This window comes from Corvus brachyrhynchos, unplaced genomic scaffold, assembly GCF_000691975.1.
Source record: "Corvus brachyrhynchos isolate BGI_N302 unplaced genomic scaffold, ASM69197v1 scaffold227, whole genome shotgun sequence".
Lineage (NCBI taxonomy): Eukaryota > Metazoa > Chordata > Aves > Passeriformes > Corvidae > Corvus > Corvus brachyrhynchos.
Genome location: NW_008239290.1, coordinates 24,142 through 44,858, shown reverse-complemented (window position 1 = coordinate 44,858; position 20,717 = coordinate 24,142).

Genomic DNA, 20,717 nt, shown 5'->3' with positions numbered 1-20,717 from the left:
AAAAGCATGTAAGGTTCTGCCAGTATAGCTGCAGCAATCTCTGTAGGTAGCAACAAAATAATTCTGCATGGGAATGCCAAAAGCGTTTTTGAGTGGGAATTTTAAAGGTCTTTCTTTCAGGTTCTTGGAAATATCTATGGAATAACTGTATCAGAAAGAGTTGTAATTAGTGATGCTATGCATTAACTCTGATTCGCATTGTTAAAATAACTGCTAAACATTCACTAAAAAGAGAACAAATTTGGCGGTTTTACATGTCATAAATGATTTAATTGGCTATAACTTTCTTAATTTTGAGTCAATATAATTAAAGTTAGTTACTCTCAAATGCAATATGACGTCTTCCATCTCTTTCAGAAGTATGAGCAAGACAATACAACTTGCACCACCATAGTCATTTACAAGCCATCTCTTGGCTTTCAACATTATATTTTTTGTATAAAGATGTAAGGGAATAAATTAAAATATAGATAATTCTTAATTTTTGCTTTTAATATTCTAAGGTTTCCTTTTAAAATTAATAAAATATGTGAGATTTTATTGTTTAGTGCATTAGCTCCTAAATACCCTATCTGCTGAAATTCAGTTCTTGATAGATGCTTTCACATTAGCATTTTATTACATTGTTTTGAACCAAATTTCCTAATTGTCCCTACTTACTATACATTTATTGATATCACAGACAGTTCTCACGCACCATAAGCTGAGGTTTTTTTGGATAAAATCTAATTGTAAGATAGACTCCATAAAGGACCTGGCAGACTACAACACCAGACCCTGGAACCAACGGGGGCTTTTTTGAAATCAAGTTCCCTGAAATCTTGTGCATTGTGAAAACTAGGTCCTTCACATCACTGTTCATCTGCTCATACTAGAGGTTTTCTGCAAGAGTTAAGAACAAAAGAGCACCCCAAAAAAGCCACAAGAAGGCTTTCACTTTTTGGTATGTTTGGGGTTTAATCATTACAGTAAAAAAAGAATTCTCTAGCAGGAAATTTTCACTTGGATGCAAGGCAAAAAAGTGGGATTTCTTAACTCATTTGAACTCATGTTCTGCATTGTAATGAACTTTACATTTAACTTTCACATTTAGGTACATTCCAGAGGGAGAAAAACACTCTGTTCCTCCTGACACTATTACTCAAGCTCAAACTAGACAGCCTATGTTGTGGAATCTGGATGACTCCTTAGGGTGATAATGAAAGCAACACCTAAGACAGAGACATCAGACATTCTTCAGTACTATGAAAATTCTTTGTACTATGAACAAATGATTATTTTTTTTGACAAAACTTGACAGAAAAGCCCGAAGTATCATATTAATGAAGAAATAAACATAAAAATATTTTTAAAATAAATAAACAAATAAAAAAGGGAAAGACAGATTGTTATTTTTAAGATAACAAGGGGTAGTATTTTTCAGAAATCTGAACAAACAGTTCCAATATATATAAAAGGACCTCAAAGTGATGAACTTCAAGTTACAAAAGGTAAGTTTTCAACAAATCCTGTACATCAACTATAAACTTCTGTGGCTGATGTTACAGCTAAGACATATTTCAATATCTTGGATCATTTCAAGCTAGGTCATATATATGTATATATACAACAATCTTTCCACTGTACCATGCAGGTTTACCTTGAATGATAAAGGGCAATATTAGCATAGGATTTTTCTTCACTGCCTCACTTGACTGAGATAGTGTGTTTGAATTACTTGGGCTGAACTTCCCTTGAGTGAAAATACAAAAAGAGGGAAAACCCAACACTTTTAGTCGTACAGAGTGACCTCAGGAGAAACACAAGCACATCAACAGCTAGGAGCACAATGGCAGGTTATTTACACTGATGCATCCTGGGAGGACAAGACAAAATCAGGGTAACAGAAAGAAGAGAAGCTCATGCTGAGCATAAGGAAAAATTGATCTTCATGAGTACAGCGAAGAACTGCAACTGACTTGAGCAGTCTCCATCTTTGGAGGTTTAGATCTGACTGGATAAAGACATGAGCAACCTGATCTGATCTCACAACTGACCCTGCTTTGACAAAAAGGGTGGACTAGATACTTCTTAAGGTCCCTTCCAGTCTGAAATATCCTGTGAACCTATGACTCCATACTATATTGTTGTATCTCAAATGGCTAAATCCCTACTGAATTACAAACTCTACATTTCAGCAGTGCTTCCTGCTCAATCTGTCTACCCCAATACAACAGCCCAAATAGATCCAATTAATTAAACACGTATGCTAAATTGCATACTTTTTATAACTGAGAGTTTATAAACTTATGCAAAATATTATTGTGGTTGCTCTTAATCATCCATCACAAGCAGTCATTCCTATTCATCAGTCAGTGCTCTTAGCTTATTTTTATGAATACTTGTATGTGGAAAGAGAAGGCCTATTCATACAAGTTTAAATACTACTACAAGATTCCACAGACTCATAGCCTAAATAAAGAGCCTACGAAGAATGCTTCAATGAAAATTATATCTGGAGACTTTTTTGTTTATTTTTAAAATGCAAGTATTTTCTGTTAGCTTATTAATAATTTCAATCTTTCTTTTAGTATCTTAACTCATCAGAATATTTTTGTGAATAACTGTAATCATTACAAAGGCTATTTATCTATTTTTAATATTTAACATTGTGTTCTTCAAGGTGCAAGAAATTAAGATCTCAGGTATTTGTGCACAGTTCAGGTTTTTTTCTATACACAAACAGGAAACTTAAATATGAAGATTGCCCCACTCTGATCTCTTTTGTGCTTCTGCTTACTACGTCAAAACTTGCACATTTACTATAGTGAGAGAAATACAAAAGAGACCTAGCTCTTATCACAACAGAAATGACTGTTTCTGTTCATAGTGCAGCTGTGTGTGCTATGCATACATATGTACAAGTGTATGTGTATATATATGTATACATAACCATGCAGTTTGCAATATTGATCCATTTCTGTAATGGTCTAATGCTGTTTTCTGCTGAAATGATGAGCATGATAATTTAGTATGCCACACATGGTCTCTCTCGTACCTTTGCTAAGTTTTAGAGGACATTGACTTTGTGCAATTTTCTTTGACACCAATTCAAAGGACTCTACAGTAAAAGGCATCAGGAAAATCAGGTACAGAAACATTAGAGAATAACGTATTAAGTCTAGTTTCTTGCTAAAAGTAAGCACACACTCTGTTTTTCAAATGAAGATGTTTCAAAGGGAATGGAAGGGTATAAAAGAACTAAAAACTTTATAATAACATGGATATAACTGACCAGTTTCAAATTTATTATGGAATAGACTATTTGCAATTATTTTAATTATATTGCAAATATAAATAAAATACACTGGAACAATTTTTTTTTTTTTTAATTTTTTTTCAGACCAAAGAATGGCTTCTAAGGTAGAATTTTGCTCCCCTGATTTTAGGGAAGTTAGATGTATTCAGAGCATCTGAAGATTTGGTTCTTGATCTAAAATAGTAAGACTTCAGAAAAATAATGTTGTTTAAAATGGAGACTGAAACATTGCTTGTAATGAAGGGATAAAGTACAAACATAAAAAAAATTAAATGAATATTCTCTTCCAAAATTATCATGTATGCAGCTAACACAGCTCTTATTCTTAATTACAATGTCTTCCACTCTGTTCCCTATAATGGCAATTGAGATTGACATGGATGTCTTTGCTATTTATACCCCAAAATGGATCATTCAGCCATGGCATACAGCTTTTCCCAGAAAGAGGCCTTTGCTTTTCCAGTCTGACAGGGTTTTAGGAATATTTATTTCATATTTTCCTTTAAAAATTTTTCTTCCTGCTTTTTGCCCGGGTGATTGTATAAAAGCCGTAGTGGCACTTGTTACTGTGTTACACAATTTACACATAGATCAGACTTTCTCACTACCTTTTAAAAGAGTATATTAAAAATTAATATGAGATCTTTCAGAAATAATCAAACAATTTGTATATCAGTTTTCATTACCTGAGCTATAACAATGAATGTCCTAAAGGTTTTTATACTACACATTAGCAGTATGCATTGTATTAATGATTGACTTTTTAAATAAATTTATTGTTATAATTTATTTGGAATGTGCCACATTTCTGGAATGATTCTGGTGGCTAAACATACAAGTTCACTGTGGGAGCTTGTCTGGACTGAGAGCACACACAGTGTAGTAGATTTGACATGAAACCTATGGACATCTGCACTTTTCAGAACAGCTGCTAGAGGCAAGCCAGAATTCCCTAGCGAGTCTAAACTGCCACGAGGCATCTCTGCTCTGGTACCTGAATCACTCTCCACACTTCCAAGATCATGAGAAGACAAACAAACAAACTTTTCTATGTAACTTTTTTTTTTTGATTGATGAATGCTTCAGTAAGCATGAGTAAGCATTTCAAAATAGGCAAAGTGCATAACCAGGTTAACTATGAGCAATTTCATTCTTTATTTTGAGGTCTTTGTATGCCCGAGTGAGAAGTCTCCCATTAACACAATAAAATACTTTATTTCAAGTTCACATATATTTTTCTTTTTATAGTAGCTTAAAGGCTTTGCATTTCTCCAGTCAATTAGCATCATATGCAAGTCATGAGTCACAAAAGCAATGCGTTATTTTCAAGAGATACTTTTTTATAGTTGAAGAAATGCATTATATGTTTACACTGCTAGGGGATTTATTCTTTGGTGCACTTCAAGGTGTAAGAAAGTTAACTATGAAACTAATTGAAGTGCACATCATGTCCAATGTAACTTTCTATTTATAACTAGGAAAGGAAGTAGATTGGAAAATAGGATAAAATGCATCTTGGGTTCATCAAAGACAGATCACGCCAGACTAACCCAATAGCTTTCTCGATAAGATAACTGATTCTCCAGACAAGGGAAATTCAGTAGATCTAATCTGTCATGACTTCAGAACAGCTTTTGGTACAGTGCCACTTTCAAAATTATTTGTTAAGATGGTAAGGATGGGAATTAGTCCAGGAGCTGTAAAGTGGAAATAGGTAGGTAGGCAGGAAACAAGGAAATAAAAGATGAACAGTCCTAAAAGGAAGGGTGTTGTGCTTAAAGAAGTTCTTTTGAAAATAGTGCTGGGTTCAATCTTTCCACTGCTGATCTTGATGCAAAAAGCTCTGCAAACACCTGTGCACATTATCAATCATGATCATCATGAAAAGAAAAAAAAAAAAAACAAAAGAGAGAGAGATGGGACATCTAAGGTGATGGAGGGGCTGAACTGCATCCTTCATTGAATTTTTGAAGTGTTCCCACGTCACAACTGGGGACTTAAGTCTCAGGCAAGGTTGAAAAGACCCAGAAGAGGAGGCCAAAGGCCAAGACCCGTAAGAGTTTAAAATCTAGTTAGAGACAAGAATGACAAGCTGTTTACTTTAACACTGTGCAAGAACAGACATGCCTATCAGTAAGTTCCGTGTTAATCTCCTGCACGAAGTTTCCTGTATTAATTTTACCTGATTTAGTTAATATTAATTTTTAGCAGTGGAAATACAAGAACCTATTTAAGTAGAGAGCACAAACCTTGTGGCTCTGAAGTGCATTTCCCCCAGTTTTCCAACAGCAGCAAGTTGCTCATTAGTTGTTTCATATGCCTAGCCAGTCTTTTACTACCTTCTCACAGATCTCTTGTCCATGCGTTTTTTTAATCTCTTTTTTTGTATGTACTGGTTCTCTGCCACCACAATCACCTGTGGCAGGAGGTTCTGAAGTTTACCACTTGCTGTGAAAAAAACCCCCATTCTTTTCTAGTTGTTTAGAGGTATCTCCCAAGCTTCATTGAATGTGACCTATTTGTAGTATACTGGGATTTTGTGAACAGTATTTATGCATTCAGCCTTTGTAATTTCATAAAATAAAGCTAGATACATTCAGAGGTTTTGTAACCTTTAAGATCAATCTCCCAGAAGAAAAAAAATCATTCTGATTTTTTCTTGTTATTATTTTAATAAATGGCAATGCAAAATAGTAATTATTAAAAACTCTGAGTCAGATAATATTAAATATTCCTGGGTTTCAGTTTAATATTCCTGTGGTTTAATCCCAGCTGGCAACTAAGCACCACACAGCCTCTTACTCAGTTCTCCAGCACTCAGATTGGGAAGAAAATGAGAAGATTGAAAGTGAAAAGACTCATGGGTTGAGATGAAGTCAGCTTAACAGGGAAAGCAAAAGTTGTGCACGCAAGCAAAGCAAAACATGGAATTCATTCACCACTTCCCACAGGCAGGCAAGAGTTCAGCCATCTCCAGGAAAGCAGGGCTCCCTCACACAGAGCGGTGACTTGGGAAGACAAACACCATCACTGTGGACATCGTCTCCTGCATCCTTCACCCAGGTTTCTGTGTGCAGCCTGCTGGTTGGTGTGAGAGCCAGAAAAGGCTTTGACTCTTTGTGAGCACTGCTCAGCAGCAAGGAAAACACCCTCGAATTATCAACACTGTTTCCAGCACAAATCCAAAACATGGCCACATATTAGCTACTGGGGAGAAGATTAACTCTATCCCAGCCAAAATTGGCATGAACATATTTCAGGAGTACTGGGCTTGCTTCATGTTCTCATACCACTTCTGTAATGCTTTGAGCTGTGTTATACAGTTTCATTTTTTATGTGACAAATGAAAAAGACACATGAGTATTGTTTGTAAAACTATTTGCAACTGTGCAAAGATACAGATTGATTCTTTTTATCTTTATTGAATCTTTATGGGATAGTAAGTTGATTATTAGATAATAATTGCCAGCTTCCATCTCTATGACTAAATTTTCTATGTAATCACAGATAAATGCCAGCTTAATAGACACAAGTCATGGCTGTACCCATGCATAATGCTACAACTGCCATACCACAGTGTCCCACTTCTTGTTATCATAACAATTGCTATTGATTTATTGAACTTTTTCATAGCCAATTGCTAGCCTTTTAAACCACGCTAACAAAAATTGTGCATACATGCACTACAGCAGAAAGAAAGGTCACGGAAACAAAAATCTAGTGATGAAATATACTATTTAATAATTTTTCTCTCTGTGAATACATTTTTCTAAGGCTCGTACTAATCCAGTATGGTACTTATCACTGTTTAAAATGCATCCTCAGCAGTTCTCAAATGTTTGTTATAACCCAATTTCTATTATTTCTTTTCAAATGATTCAAAAATTATTTACTGTTATCATCAGTCAGCATTCCATAAAGAAATGTGTCATTTGTTTTCAGTATTCAAACATACTTAGGACCTTTCACTCTAAGTATTCTACTTTTTTTTTTTTTTTTTTTATTTGAGGGATGAACAAATCTTCCATTTCTTGATAAATGTTTTGGAGATTAAAACTGTTCTCTGGGATATTTCTATATTTAGCTAAGGCAGTGTTTGCTGTCTTTGTACAATGTCTGAGGTATGCAATGTATTTCACAAAAATCTGGAAAGAAAAATTTCCTGTCCTCAGAATTTTGCAGCTTTTTGTGCACAGTCTAATAAAATCAGGCACTGACCAGTAAAGGAAGGAAATATTTGCAAAATTGTACATTTGGAAGAAGATGCATGTCTTTTAAAAAGCAAGAAAACACCAGCAAAACACTGTCAACACTATTGGCATTTAGAAAGTTTCACCATTTACTGCAGCACCAAATTTTATGACTTGATTTCTCTAGTATCAACTACTATAAATGTGGGACACTGAGAAACAGCATGGGATAGTCAGGCTCCCTTCTGTGTTGAATACTAACAGAATGTTAAGGATAACCACTAAACATGCAACATGCTGACAGACTAATACCTCAATACAAAAGAGGCTGTATTTGTTGTGATGTTAGTGAAAGATATGAACAGAACACCATGAAAAAGTAGCTAATTTAGAAGGAGTAAAAGATGTCCTCCTAGTCTGACAGGAAAGTAACTTTACTGAAAGCAAGGTAGGGAAGCTTACAACAATATCAACACCCTGTCTAGTACTTAAACAAATATAACTTCAGACTCCAGCACTTTAACATTCTAATATGAAAACACCACAAAGTGTAACACTGAAGTAATGTCTTATCAATCTGGGGCAAAACTCTTCCATTTCTGAATCCTCAAAAATCTCAGAAGTCCATTTAGAGCATTATTGCATTTTCCAAATATTTTAACATTTCTCCCCCAGATATCTAAAGGCCTAACCCTTTATTTCCCTCTAATAATGTACAGAAAAAAAGAAAAAAAAAATTGGAATTGATCAGTCACCCTACTACTCCTACAATCAACAAAGCTACAACTCAGAGAATTTTTGTTCCTATTAAGGAAAGAAAGAAAACAAACTAAAAAAACCTATGAATCTTTGAAATAACTAGCTATTGAAGGAAATATTAATTTAAGTCACACAAACATTGTTCTAATTATTCTTTTTCCTGGAAAATGCATATTGAGCATATTCTTATTAAATTATATAGAAATATTGATATGTGTCCTACTCAACATCCCTAAGTTAGAGTAGCTAGAACCACTTTTTTTTTTTTAAATAGACACATACCATTGTCTTGGGCCTACATGGCAAGGTGTTAGCAGAAAGGAACTGTCATGAACTGGCCACAACCCTGTTTCCCCATCCTACCTGCACCATTTGGAGTAGGCAGTGAGGAAGGGGTGGAAGAATTGGAATAAAGGAGTTGGAATAAAGGAGCCTGGGAAGATGGGAATAGGCTGCAGAAGGCATTTTTATTTTTGTCTTTGTTTCCCACCATCCAATTATATTTTTAATTAACAATAAATTAACTCCAAGTCAAGTGTATTTTGACCATGACAATAACTGATAAATGGTCTTCTTGTCTTTATTTTGACCTGTGAGCTTTCCCCCACTGTCCTGTTGAGGAGGGGAAGTGCGTGTGCAGGTATGTGGGCATTTGGCAGCAACTCAAGATTAACCCACCACAACCACTCAGAACAATTCCATTGAACGGGATATTATGGCTTCCAAATACAACAGTGAAACTCAGCCACATAAGGGTGTGAGTTCTGTGAGGAGCTCTGTAGTTGTAACTGCCTGCTTAAGTTACTTCCCTTCATGAATTTAATTCTACAGCCTTGCATAAAATGTGAATCAAATTAGGGGGACTCTATGACATTGCCATTTTCATTGCCTTTTCTCAAATTAACAAATTGCGTTTTCTACTTTGCATTAAAATGGTAGAGTTGTTACTTGATAGATTTATTTTAAAGACTTAATGCAAGTTCTTACAATTTCATGTTAGTGCTTTGAGATTTCTACTATTAAATCGAACAATCTGATTTGATTTTTGTTCATTAAACTGCTAGAAGCTTTTTTTCAGCTTTTGATGAGTGAATTTTCTTTGGTGTTTACTTAATTCACTAGTGATCCTGTAATATTTTTCAAATTCAGCATTGACATGGCCATTAAAAGCTGCAGCAAGATGATAATTTAGTTTGTTGGACAGATTTAGCTTTTTTTTTTTCCCCAATACAGATTCCATAACATTACTCTTTTTTTTCCTTTTCATTCAAATAGCTAAATAACTGGGGCTTTTTGTTGATTTCATTTGATTTCCTATGCCAGATCCTCTGCTCACATAGGATAATTTTTATGTTAAACTTGTGTATCTTGATGTTTAAGCTTCCCTCTTATTCCTTGTTCACTGCCTACTTTATTTTAATAACAATCTTGCTACAACTGGTCTTCATTTAGCTCCAGACTTATCTCCCTTTTTTTTACTCCCTTGCTTATGACTCAGACCAAGTAGATGATGCATATTCTGTCAGGCAATCCTCCTTCTGAAAGTCCCTATTTTTCTCCATGAGGCAACTTTGACACAGGACATGAAATCTGCCACTTGCTTGAGTGTTTCCACTGGCTGCAGTCTCCCACTCAAAAAAAAAAAAAAAACAACTGTGTGCAAATATAGAAGAACACAACCTGCTGGCTGCAGTCTCCCACTCAAAAAAAAAAAAAACCAACTGTGTGCAAATATAGAAGAACACAACCTTTAGCTGCAGTGAATAAGGAAAACTGTTACTTTTAATAGCAACAGAAGCTCAGGCCTTCTCCATAGCCTAAAGAACAGAAAATAAGCCACCTACTTATTTGCACTGCAAATGGAAGAAAATTTTCTTAGAACATTCACAATGTTAATGTTAAATCATGGATGCCTCAGGAACTGACAGACAGGTAATAATTCATGAGATAATTCCTGAATTGATTTGCAAAATGATGAACAGTATGTCAAATGCATCTGAATTTTTGTTACTCTGTCACTTTGAAAATTTTGTGCCAAACTTGAGTCCTCATACCCAAGTAGTTTGCTGGGTGTTTTATCATGTTTAGTTTGGAATATGAGGAGATTATTGCTCTTTTTCATGCATTATAGAAGTGCCTTTTTATAACTGCAGCATTATATATTCCACAGTATGGTTGTATATCTACAAATCAACATGCAGCCTCCAGACTGAGGAAGTAAAAGAATTTAAGAAAATTAAGTAGTATTGAGATTTTTATTTTATTGAGATTAGCAACTCAAATATTAAAGGCAAAAAGCCTTTCAAATTTAGGTACAAGGGTCTGGGCGAGATTGCTGAGATCATCAATTTCAGGCCTCTAGTATTCCAGGAAGTCACATCATATAATCTTTTTCATAACCTTATTAAACTCCATTTAAAATGCAGTTCATTATTTTTGTCAGAATTACTGTTCCAGGACCCCACTGTACTGATAGTTGGGAGCTTCACTGATTGGAGCTAGAGTGTAGCTGAACACTGGACAGAGAAACACAGACAAGAAACTTCTTTCTATTTCTTTTCAAATCCCTAAAAAATTGTCAGAGTTCTGTGGAACTGGGTATGATGACCGTTAAGCAGGTAGTGCCCAAAAGTCATACATGGCACAGCATATCCCATCTTTGTTAGGAGAAAATTAAAAAATTATACAAGAACTTAGAATTTTCAGAACCGCATAAATGCACTCTTAGTTAATCTAAATCTAAGACTTTAGTTGCTTTTAGTTTTAAACCTTCAGACTTGAACAGCATTAGAGATGAAGCTAAAATTACCACAAAATTTCTCTCCTGATCTGAACAATTATGATGCACAAAGATTCTCATGCATGACTTAATCTGATTACTGAAGAGGAAGGGTCTGTCAGAAAAGAAAATCTGAGTTTTTCTTGATACTGATGGAGTAAGTGAAGGACCTTATCTCCAAGTTTTCTCCAGGCTTCTTCTTCTATGGATGGGTTCAAGGGTGTAGTATTAGAAATTATATCCTATCAACTGGTCAAACAGATAAGACAACATTTTTATTTTTATCAGCAAAACCCTTATTGCTCATGAAAGAGGATATCTTTCAGCACACGCTTTCTTCTACCACACTATTGTTCAGATTACTAAGCTCTGTGTATATTCCTTGTCTGTTTGCCCCCCCAGGACATCCTTGAAAATGAGACATGTTGTTTTAAGGCCGCAAGGGTTTTATCCGTGTGTAAAAAATTAAATAAAATAAATTCAGAACAAATACAGCATTAATATTTTATACATATATTGCTTTAATATTGCATCAGTAGCAAATTAGAATCCAAGCCTAGATTTTCATGTTTTGAATATTAACTGCTGAAGTTTCATCAGTAGCCTTAGGAGGGTTTGTTGGACCTTAACGAATCATGACAGAAATTATGGTTGGTGTTCACATGAAGTGTGAAGTGTCTGTTTGAAAACTGCAATAAAGTGATGTCAGAGAAGGAAACTGTCTGCCTGATCCTCAACCAACAACAGTAAGAGCAGGCCTGGTACTGAACACTTGCTGTATCTCCCTATACTTTCACAGTGCAAATAATAGAAGTACTGGGATGCATTAGACACACCCTTGAATGATCATTACCCTGAAGGTAACAGAGATAGGACTATCTCACATACAATCTCCACTGCTTGATATATTATTGCCTCATGTATATTGGCTGGATCTTGCAATATGTTTATCATACAAGTAATCTACAGTCCTTCAAGCGTTCTCATTAAAGGCACTAGGATAAGTTTAGTGAATAATAATTTGCATTCAGAAACATTTGCAGGAGGAGATAACCAAATCTATAAATTGAGATTTGTATCTCTTGTCCAAGCTATCACTCCAGCAAAACTTTTCAGTGACCATTCTTGGTCTTATGACATGGAAAAAAAAAAAAGAATTAATTAGTTTGTACATACTGATTGATGGCTGAAAATCAGCATTTGCAACAGTTTTGTTATACAATTTGTAATAAAATAGATTCATAAACAACTATATTTTTATGGAGATGAAAATCAGGAAAAACATATTATTTATATTTTTAAAGAACATCTGAATTCCAGTCTTACAATTATTCATAATCAGAGCCATACTAGCAAAGGCTTTGGTTCTAGCTGAAAGGTGATGGATAAATCTTTCCAGTAGAGGAACTCTTTATCTTGTTAGGAATAAGATCAAAGACATGTATTTAAAATGGTTAAACCTTTTTTAGTGAAAAATTAAAAAAAAATTAATTTGAAAAATAATTACTGAAAGTTACAAGCAGTGCAATTGTAGAAATGATCAGTGTGTCTGTGATAATAGTTTGGGACAATGCAGGAAGATGAGCAAGGCAGAGTAGTTGCAAAGGGGACAAAGTCACTCAAAAGATAAAAGACATCACCATTTAATATGTGTCTTCTGCACATTTTTTGGTAGTTGTCCCAGTCCTTACAATGCAATGTTCTGTTCTGGATTTAACATCTTGTTTTTATGGGGCAGACTGCTGAATTATCCCTAGCAGTTGTTCTCTGTCCGCCTCTGGAGATCAGGGACTGAACCATGACTCAGAGAGTCACAATATAGTCCCTGATTACCCCTTGCTCCAGGAAGAAAATAAACTGCATTAGCCTTTTACCTGGTACAGATGATTTCTCCTCTCTGCACCAGACAGGCTGTGCTGGTCAGTATGTCGGGGCAAGGGTCATAGCCAGACATTACTCACTCCCCATGCATCTGCAAAGGAGTGGGAATAGCTGCCTTGTAGAGGCCATTCACCCTTTTGTAATGCAATCTCCACTCAGGGTAAATTGCACTGTGTAAGAGGGCACTTTAAGCTTCTCTCTAGGAGAGAGGTGTATATGACAAACTCCTTTCTTGTCCTGTATCTGTAGTATGTGTTTAGGCAAATGACTTTGAAGCATCAAAGCTGCTTATATTGATCTTTAATCCCTGATCTACTGCAGTAGAACTTGATATAATTTGCCACATTTCCTAGACAGCTCTTTGCAAAGTGAGGCCAATGGAGGTATACTATTTAGCACCTCACAAGGTTTAGCCCATAGATGAACAATCGTGACATTCCTAGGGATGGCCAGCAATGATCTGAGTGCCCATTTCCCCTACATATATATTTTAACCGGACAGTTTCTTGCGGTCAGCATATTCTCATTTGTTTATTAGAAAAAGAAAATTAGGGCCACTAAGAAAAAAGAGATTCTAGATCATCAAGGTAAGGAAAACGGTCTCTCACCTATAAGCAGCCAGCAAGAGAAGCATGTGAGAAAGACATTCTGTATTTGCCCCTTGTACTTTTGCATGCACAAATCAAGAGTAGTTTGAAAGGGAGAGAGAATATAATATTTATTGCTTTCAGTTCTGCAACATGAAAGGGAGACAGAGACCTGGTTCTTGACCAGTTCAAGTTGTGCCCTTTTGGTAGATTGCTTCATGGTCCAGGAAATTGTAAAACTGGAGAGTGAAAATTCAAGGAAAGTGAAAAAAAAAAAAATCATGCACTGTGTCAGCATCCATTATTTCTTTGAAGTTCAGTTTGTTGTCTGCTGTCATGGGACTGCCTTCAAAGAGTGCATGGAATATTTAAAAAACAAAGTGAAAAAGCAGGCAGCACTTTCCTGTTACAGTCTGCAGATATTTTGACACTCCAAACAATAATCATGGGTTTCCCAGGTGCTTGATGTTACATAATTTGTCACGATGTCTGCTGTGAGTGCCCCTGGACTTCATGTCTTACTATCCTCCCTCTCTTTTTGTGTCACTTCAGTGGGAGTAGGTGTCATCAAGGAAGTATATGGTGGTGATAATTCAGCATTTTCACAGAGGGATTTTCCTCTAGAAAAACTGGTATTCATTCACACTAATAAATGAATGAAGGCAAGTTTGTCTGAGTAGACTATTACTGAATAATCAAAATCATCTTGGAAAGAGGACTTCAAGCAAAATGATAAAATTGGCCTTTGTCACAAGACCAATACTGTGCAATGCAAAGGATTTTTAAAGTGCTTTCAGATTATTGAGTTACTCGGAGTACATGGAGGTTTTTTGTACATATACAAAAAGGAATAATATATTGATACAAAAAGGAAAAAAAAAAAAATAAAAAAAAAAAAAAAGAAAAGATGAGCTATACAAGTCTCTATTAGATACACCAGGTTTGATCATTACTCATGCAAGTGTCTCTTATTGCCTTTAGAGGAAGATTTCTTGACTCAGTAACTAACAACAGAAAGACAAAGTATTCAGAAACAACTCTCTCTGAAATGCCATATATATTCTGTTTTCTACTCCTGCTTTGAGAATTAGAGAATGTGGAAGATCTCACTCTAAACTAAACAGTGAGACATCCCTGCCTGAAGGAAATTATTATCTAAATTAGTCATAGTAAGAAAGTAAATGTCATGGACAGCCTACTTTTTCTGACTCTAGAAAAATCTAAAACTGTGTCTTTGCTCAGCCTGCATCTCACTTGGTGCTGACATTGGCTGCAATGTATGCTGAGGAAGCTCAACTGAAGCTTCTGACACAGCCAGGATATCCCAGAAAGGACTTAATCATTTTGAAGCTAAGCCTTCAGTACAGGGAATGCTTCATATTACCCAAACAAGGGTACTTGCCACAAAAGCAGCAGTCCTGAATTTTAGCCCATCCTTACCCTAACAGAGTTTGAGACTTCCTATTCCTTGTTAATTAAACAAGAGTCTAATGCAAAATATTATTCATGTGCACACATGCACTGAGGGAGCAGGAGACAGAGTGCAGGACTTCTAAGTGAGCGCATCGCAAGGTGACAAAATAGTGAAATGTTTGTCTTTCATAGATGTGATGTGAGACCAGCTGTTTTGTCCTTTGTGCTTACAATTGCCTGGCTACAGACACTTTCTGAAGTGGAGTCCTGTTGATAGTAAATGGAGTGATCTCTACTCCTGTGTTCAAGCATCTGTAGTTTAGGCCTCAGTCTAGATAAAACTAAGGAGCCAAAGTAGGAAGTTTGTATTTAGTTGTCTGTATGTTTGCCAAGTTCTAGGGTTTCCCTTAATAACTCTCTACTAACTCACCTCACAGTAAAGAAGTCTTTGAATTTTGAATAAGAGGAAAAATTGACTGACATTCATTTCCCACTAAATAGAGCTGAGTCTCCATTGGGATGAGATTTGGAATAAAAAGCAATGATTCCATTGAAGAACTTTGAAATAGTGTTTGTCCTGGAGTCAATATTGCAAGTTTGACTGTATTTATATGAAACCCCTTGACTTTAAGAGGAGAAATTACTGGTTCATGAACACATTATAAATCCCAGAAGGGTTGCATATTTACTTAATGCCCATTTTTTCTGCTGTTTGTTCCACCACTAAAATCATAACCTTGCTTATAACCTCAGTAATTTCTATAATAACCACTTATGATGTAATAAATAGAGGATTAGGACTTTGGGCTGGGAGTAATCAGTAGGAAACTACAAAAGAGTCTGTGGTTTTGCTGATGTTTCTTTTAACAGTGGCAGGAAAAGAAAAAATAAAAGATAAGGAGATTTATCTGTAAATAAAACGTTTTCCTAAAATTTTCCCTGGGGTTCTAATCTTCTTTAGTGTGACCCAGACAACATCAGTAGAGCCTCAGCATATTGAAGGAAGAAACCTATTTCACACCTCCCCTACTCTTGGAGAGCTTCCTCAAAGTCCCTATACAGAATTAACATAACCCTTTGGGCCTGAATTCTGCATCTTGAAAAATTAATGAAATCAATGGGACATGTGTGAATGGATCTGTTTGCAAGGTCCTGGCTTTAAATTAACATTGAGACACCATTTTTTACCTGATGACTTCTTAAGGGACACCACAGGCTTGGAACATTATCACAGGAATGCAAGTCATAAGAACTTAACACTGCAGGACGGCTTGGCCAGTGAGACCAATCCTCCTTAACTATATCATAAATGTGAAGCACCTATGTATAACACTATGATCTATTTCCCAATTTTTCTTGGGGAAAAAAACCCAGACTTATTGTAAAAGTACATAAATTACATGATTAGGGTCCTAGCTCTAACCAATGGCATGCTGGTGTTTCACTTTTGTGTGAAGAGGTTCTAACCAGGTGCCATGCACCTGCTGCTGTAAATTTCCACTGTGTTATCATAGAAAACCTATTTCATTATTTGTGGGGCACATGAAATAAAAGAGACACTGCTATCCCAATTTATTGTTTTCTTCTCTTCACAGAAGAGAGGAAAACCTACCAGATCAAAATAGAAAAATATAAGTATTTCCTTTCCATTCATTCATTTTCCCTTTTATATGAAGTTAGTTTGTAGAAGATGGTCTGTGTTTTCACTAATATTTGGAACTGGCAGCTCAAAAGAAATAAAATATAATGGCTATAACTGAAATATACTGCCTTCCAAATTTTCAAGCAACATTCCTTGTAATTTGCTGCAAAGTACACGTAATGAAATCAGACAGCAAGAACAGAATATTTAAAATGTGTGACTAATTGAATTCATTAAGTGATGCACATTTGATATTTCAGTTGGCTAGCAATACACTAAACAAACTCTGAAACTGTCTATCCTGAGTTATGTACGTGTACACAGTTATATTAAAGCCAATAAACAATCCAATAGGAATATTCCCAGCCAGTATGACATAACTTTTTTGAACCTGCTAGTTTCAAAATGATAGAACTAATGACAGAACAAGTGCAGAAGCTCAGGAAATCACTTATCTTGCCCTATAGTTGCCATAGTTCCTCTTTTCTTACTTTAATGGAAGCACACTGTCTGAGAAAACATGTAGCAGAAGGGTATTTTCAATGTACTGTCAGTTCTAAATTACATCTCTGTGAAAGTAGCACTAGTCATGTCATGCCATTTTACTAAGACAAGGACTCATGAGTGCACTGCCCACAGCAGAGTCACATTTCACCTGTCCTTCTGTGGCCTGCACTATATTGACAGGATCTGTGACAAGAAGCTGAACAGATTTGTTGTTCTCAGGTTGACGGGCTTATATTTGTAGCAGTCCCATCTTCTGTTGGCAGCAGTCTCTGCCAAGGATGTGGCTCTGGGAGAACGCTATTATTCTCTGGTACCCCTAAGATCATGTTACCCAGGTAATCTTCTTGTCTTTCTTCTCCTGAACTGTTGGGACTGTTCCAGGAAGAGTAAGAGGTGCTGAATTACTATTTTTATTATTGTGCAGAACTGAAACCCAACTCCAAACCTCCTTCATTATCTCCTCAAACCTTCAAGCCTAATTGACAGCAAGTCTTTATATCTTGATTTGTTCCCATTAGAAGTCCTTGTGCCCTTGAATAAACAGGTAAGGTAATAACTTTAATTACTGCTATAATTAGGTGTATCTGAAGCACCTGTGCTTTGGCATGAGAAAAAAGGCCTAAAGCTGAACTTTCCTTTCTGCAACATTGATACATATTTTTTCTTAATGCCATTCATTTGGCAGGTAAAGGCACCCGAAGTAGACACAGCAGCTTAAGTTTAAGAAGAAGAAAAAACATTTTTTTTTGTCTGAATAGCTGCTAAATGAACTTATTTATTACTATAAAGTAATACTTCAAGCAAAAAGCAATAAAACGTATGGAACAGTTTTAAAAAAACCGAGCATCTTTGTCATACAGTCATTAAAGAAATCAAACAAAAATAACTGAATCATCAATAGAATAACACAGCAGGGCTTGCCTTTTGCATTTGTTTTCTTTGCATTAGCAAGATCCTATACTGTGTTAAGTATATGACAAAAAGAAAAAAGGGCAAAAAGTATATATATGTATACATGTAAAGTTATGTGTAATGTAAACTGTATGTGTATGGTTACAATTTTTCTTGCAGCCAGTAAGTTTGGCTCTTTTATTTTCCATTTTAACCAGTGGTAAATAGCAAAATAAAGCAAATTTTTTACAGCTGTGTATGAATAAACAGATTTTTAAAAGGAACAAAGTGATTGTAGCAAACTTGAGTAAATAGATCACTTATAACTGAAACTTTAGATACCTTTAAAATAATTTTCAAATGCAAATTGAAGTAGAAAAGCTGAGAATGCATGGTTGGCATTCATGCCATCTTCATGAGAGAAAACAAAAATAGTAGGCGATAATTCATAACCAGAGAGAGAAAGCTTCGCTTCAATAATATTAGAAAATTCTTCTATTAAGAAAAGCAATGAAATTCAAGGTTAATTGTCTGAATTAATGTATCTCAGTATTTGGCATCCAAGGGAAATCAGGCTGATTTTGGAGCTGCAAAGTGGACTCAGTATTCAGGAGATTATATATGCTCTATATGTACCTATCTATACTCTGGAACTCTATTTTGGTAGACTATCTTCGAAAATTTGGATTTTGTTTTTATTCAGTTCTTGCTGGTGTAGGTAATTGGAGCAACCTGGTCACGACATGTCTGACAATCACATCTCCACACTGAGAGGTCTGGGAATGCTGAAAATGGAGACTTTTCCATGGGAAATTGCTTTAAATAACAGTTTACTCATGTTCACGGTTTCATTGCAACATGGGTTTTGAAAACAAAATTAAATACTTTCAAAGTTGAACTAGAAGTGAAAATTTGTTAAATTGTGCAGTTTTGTTTCAATTCTGGAACTAAAAAATAATTTCTCAAGAGGCTTGGAAGTATCTTACATGCACATGATAATCTGTAAGAGATGCGATGATTTTTAGAAAATTGTTACCTTTCTTCTAAAATGGGACATCACTTCTGTGTGTCATGGTGGGAATTTCAAACCAATATTCACTTTTGAAAATTCTGAACTACACACTTTCCTAAAATAAATTTTCATTGGGAGTGGTTAGTCTAGTTACCAAGGAACTGTAAGGCTGTCAAAAAGAAGGGAAGTGGTCTATGTGACTGTGATTTGGGAGAGGTAAGACAGATGCTAAATAGTCTCTCTATTAAAATATGTTCCACACTATAAAAGATTGAAAACCTACCATCAAGCAAGGCACAGGAGGGGGATAATATGGGATAACTGACTTGTGACTAACCACACAGTTGTTTTTCTTTAAATAAATAGAAGACTTCTGACTCTATTGCTGTCCAATATATACTTTCCTTGAGCATTGAATTTCCATAAAATCAGTCACTATGACCTGAGAAATGGCCGATTTGTGGGTGAGGAATATTTTCTAAAGAAATTCCTTAGGAATTTTTATTAGATGTGTAGATATATGTAACTATAAGAGATAGAGACAAGCCAGTTAAATATCTGAACTTCAAAAAAGTTCTAGTGTTTGGAAAAGAATTAAAATCTTTTGAGGATTTAATAATTCTTTAGTTTCATTCCCTCTCAGACATCTTCATGACTATGGTAAAGATGTGCTTAGTTCAGTTTTCCCCATTTTAAACTTGTATTTCTACTTTCAGCTGGTCAAATGAGTTCCATCCATATAAGCACTTTCACAAGATGTTCACAGTCCCAATTATAGCTTGAGATTAAGTAGCTTCCAAAGATGCTCATCTTTCTCCATGGACTGCAGAAGTAGCTTGGATGCCTAAATTCTGCTCAATGACTCATTTTTAGCTGGAGTGAAGTAAGTTTCAATGTGTCTAAGGAAATCTGTGAAAACAGTTGAAGCGTAGGTTGGGATTTCTAAAGAAAAATGTTTGGAAGCTGCAAACAAGACCTCAGAGGAGCTTTTTCCCTTACTCCACCGAGCGAGAAAAGCAACACTGTAAAGCATAATACAGCTTAAAGTTTTTGTCTATTTGTAGAACTCCTACTCCAAATATTTCAGTGTTGTTGGGAGATAACAAGGATGTAGAGTACATACGATACTAGTCTGAAGCAGATGACTGAATGTTTGCCAGATTTGTGCTGATATTCTTGCCAAACTCACATTCTGAAGGAAGAAGAGAGAAAAAAATAAAAAAAAGTAATGTTGTTGTTATTTCTTCATTCTTTCCTTCCAAAGGAAAATATTTTTTTGATCAAAATTCATATTTCTTTAATAGGTGCCTCTTACTTCCTTTTAATTTTATTTTAAATGCGTTTCTGCCTTTAAGATAATTTCTAAATCAGTCCAGAACTACAGTATAAATGATGGTCATCTATTAAATGGTACTGCACCACATTTTTATTCTATAAATCCTGTAAAATGGACTGAAACTTATGGCAGCTGCATTTCTGCAAGTAGTCCAGTATGAAACTTATCACAAAACAATGTATTGAATAGCTTCTATTTTTCTCATGTGGGAGATAAATTATTATGCAACTTTGCAGCAGAGTCAGCTGGCATGATAGTTGCTGTCTGTGTAAACTTGCTGCTCAGAAAAGATACGAACAAGGTATTTCAATTGTGGTTCAAAAGAATCACTCCGCTTGAGACATGGAGGCAAAACACGGTCTGGTCTATCATTAATCCAAAACTGTGATGCCCAATTGTTTGGGATCCAATCTAGGCATTCC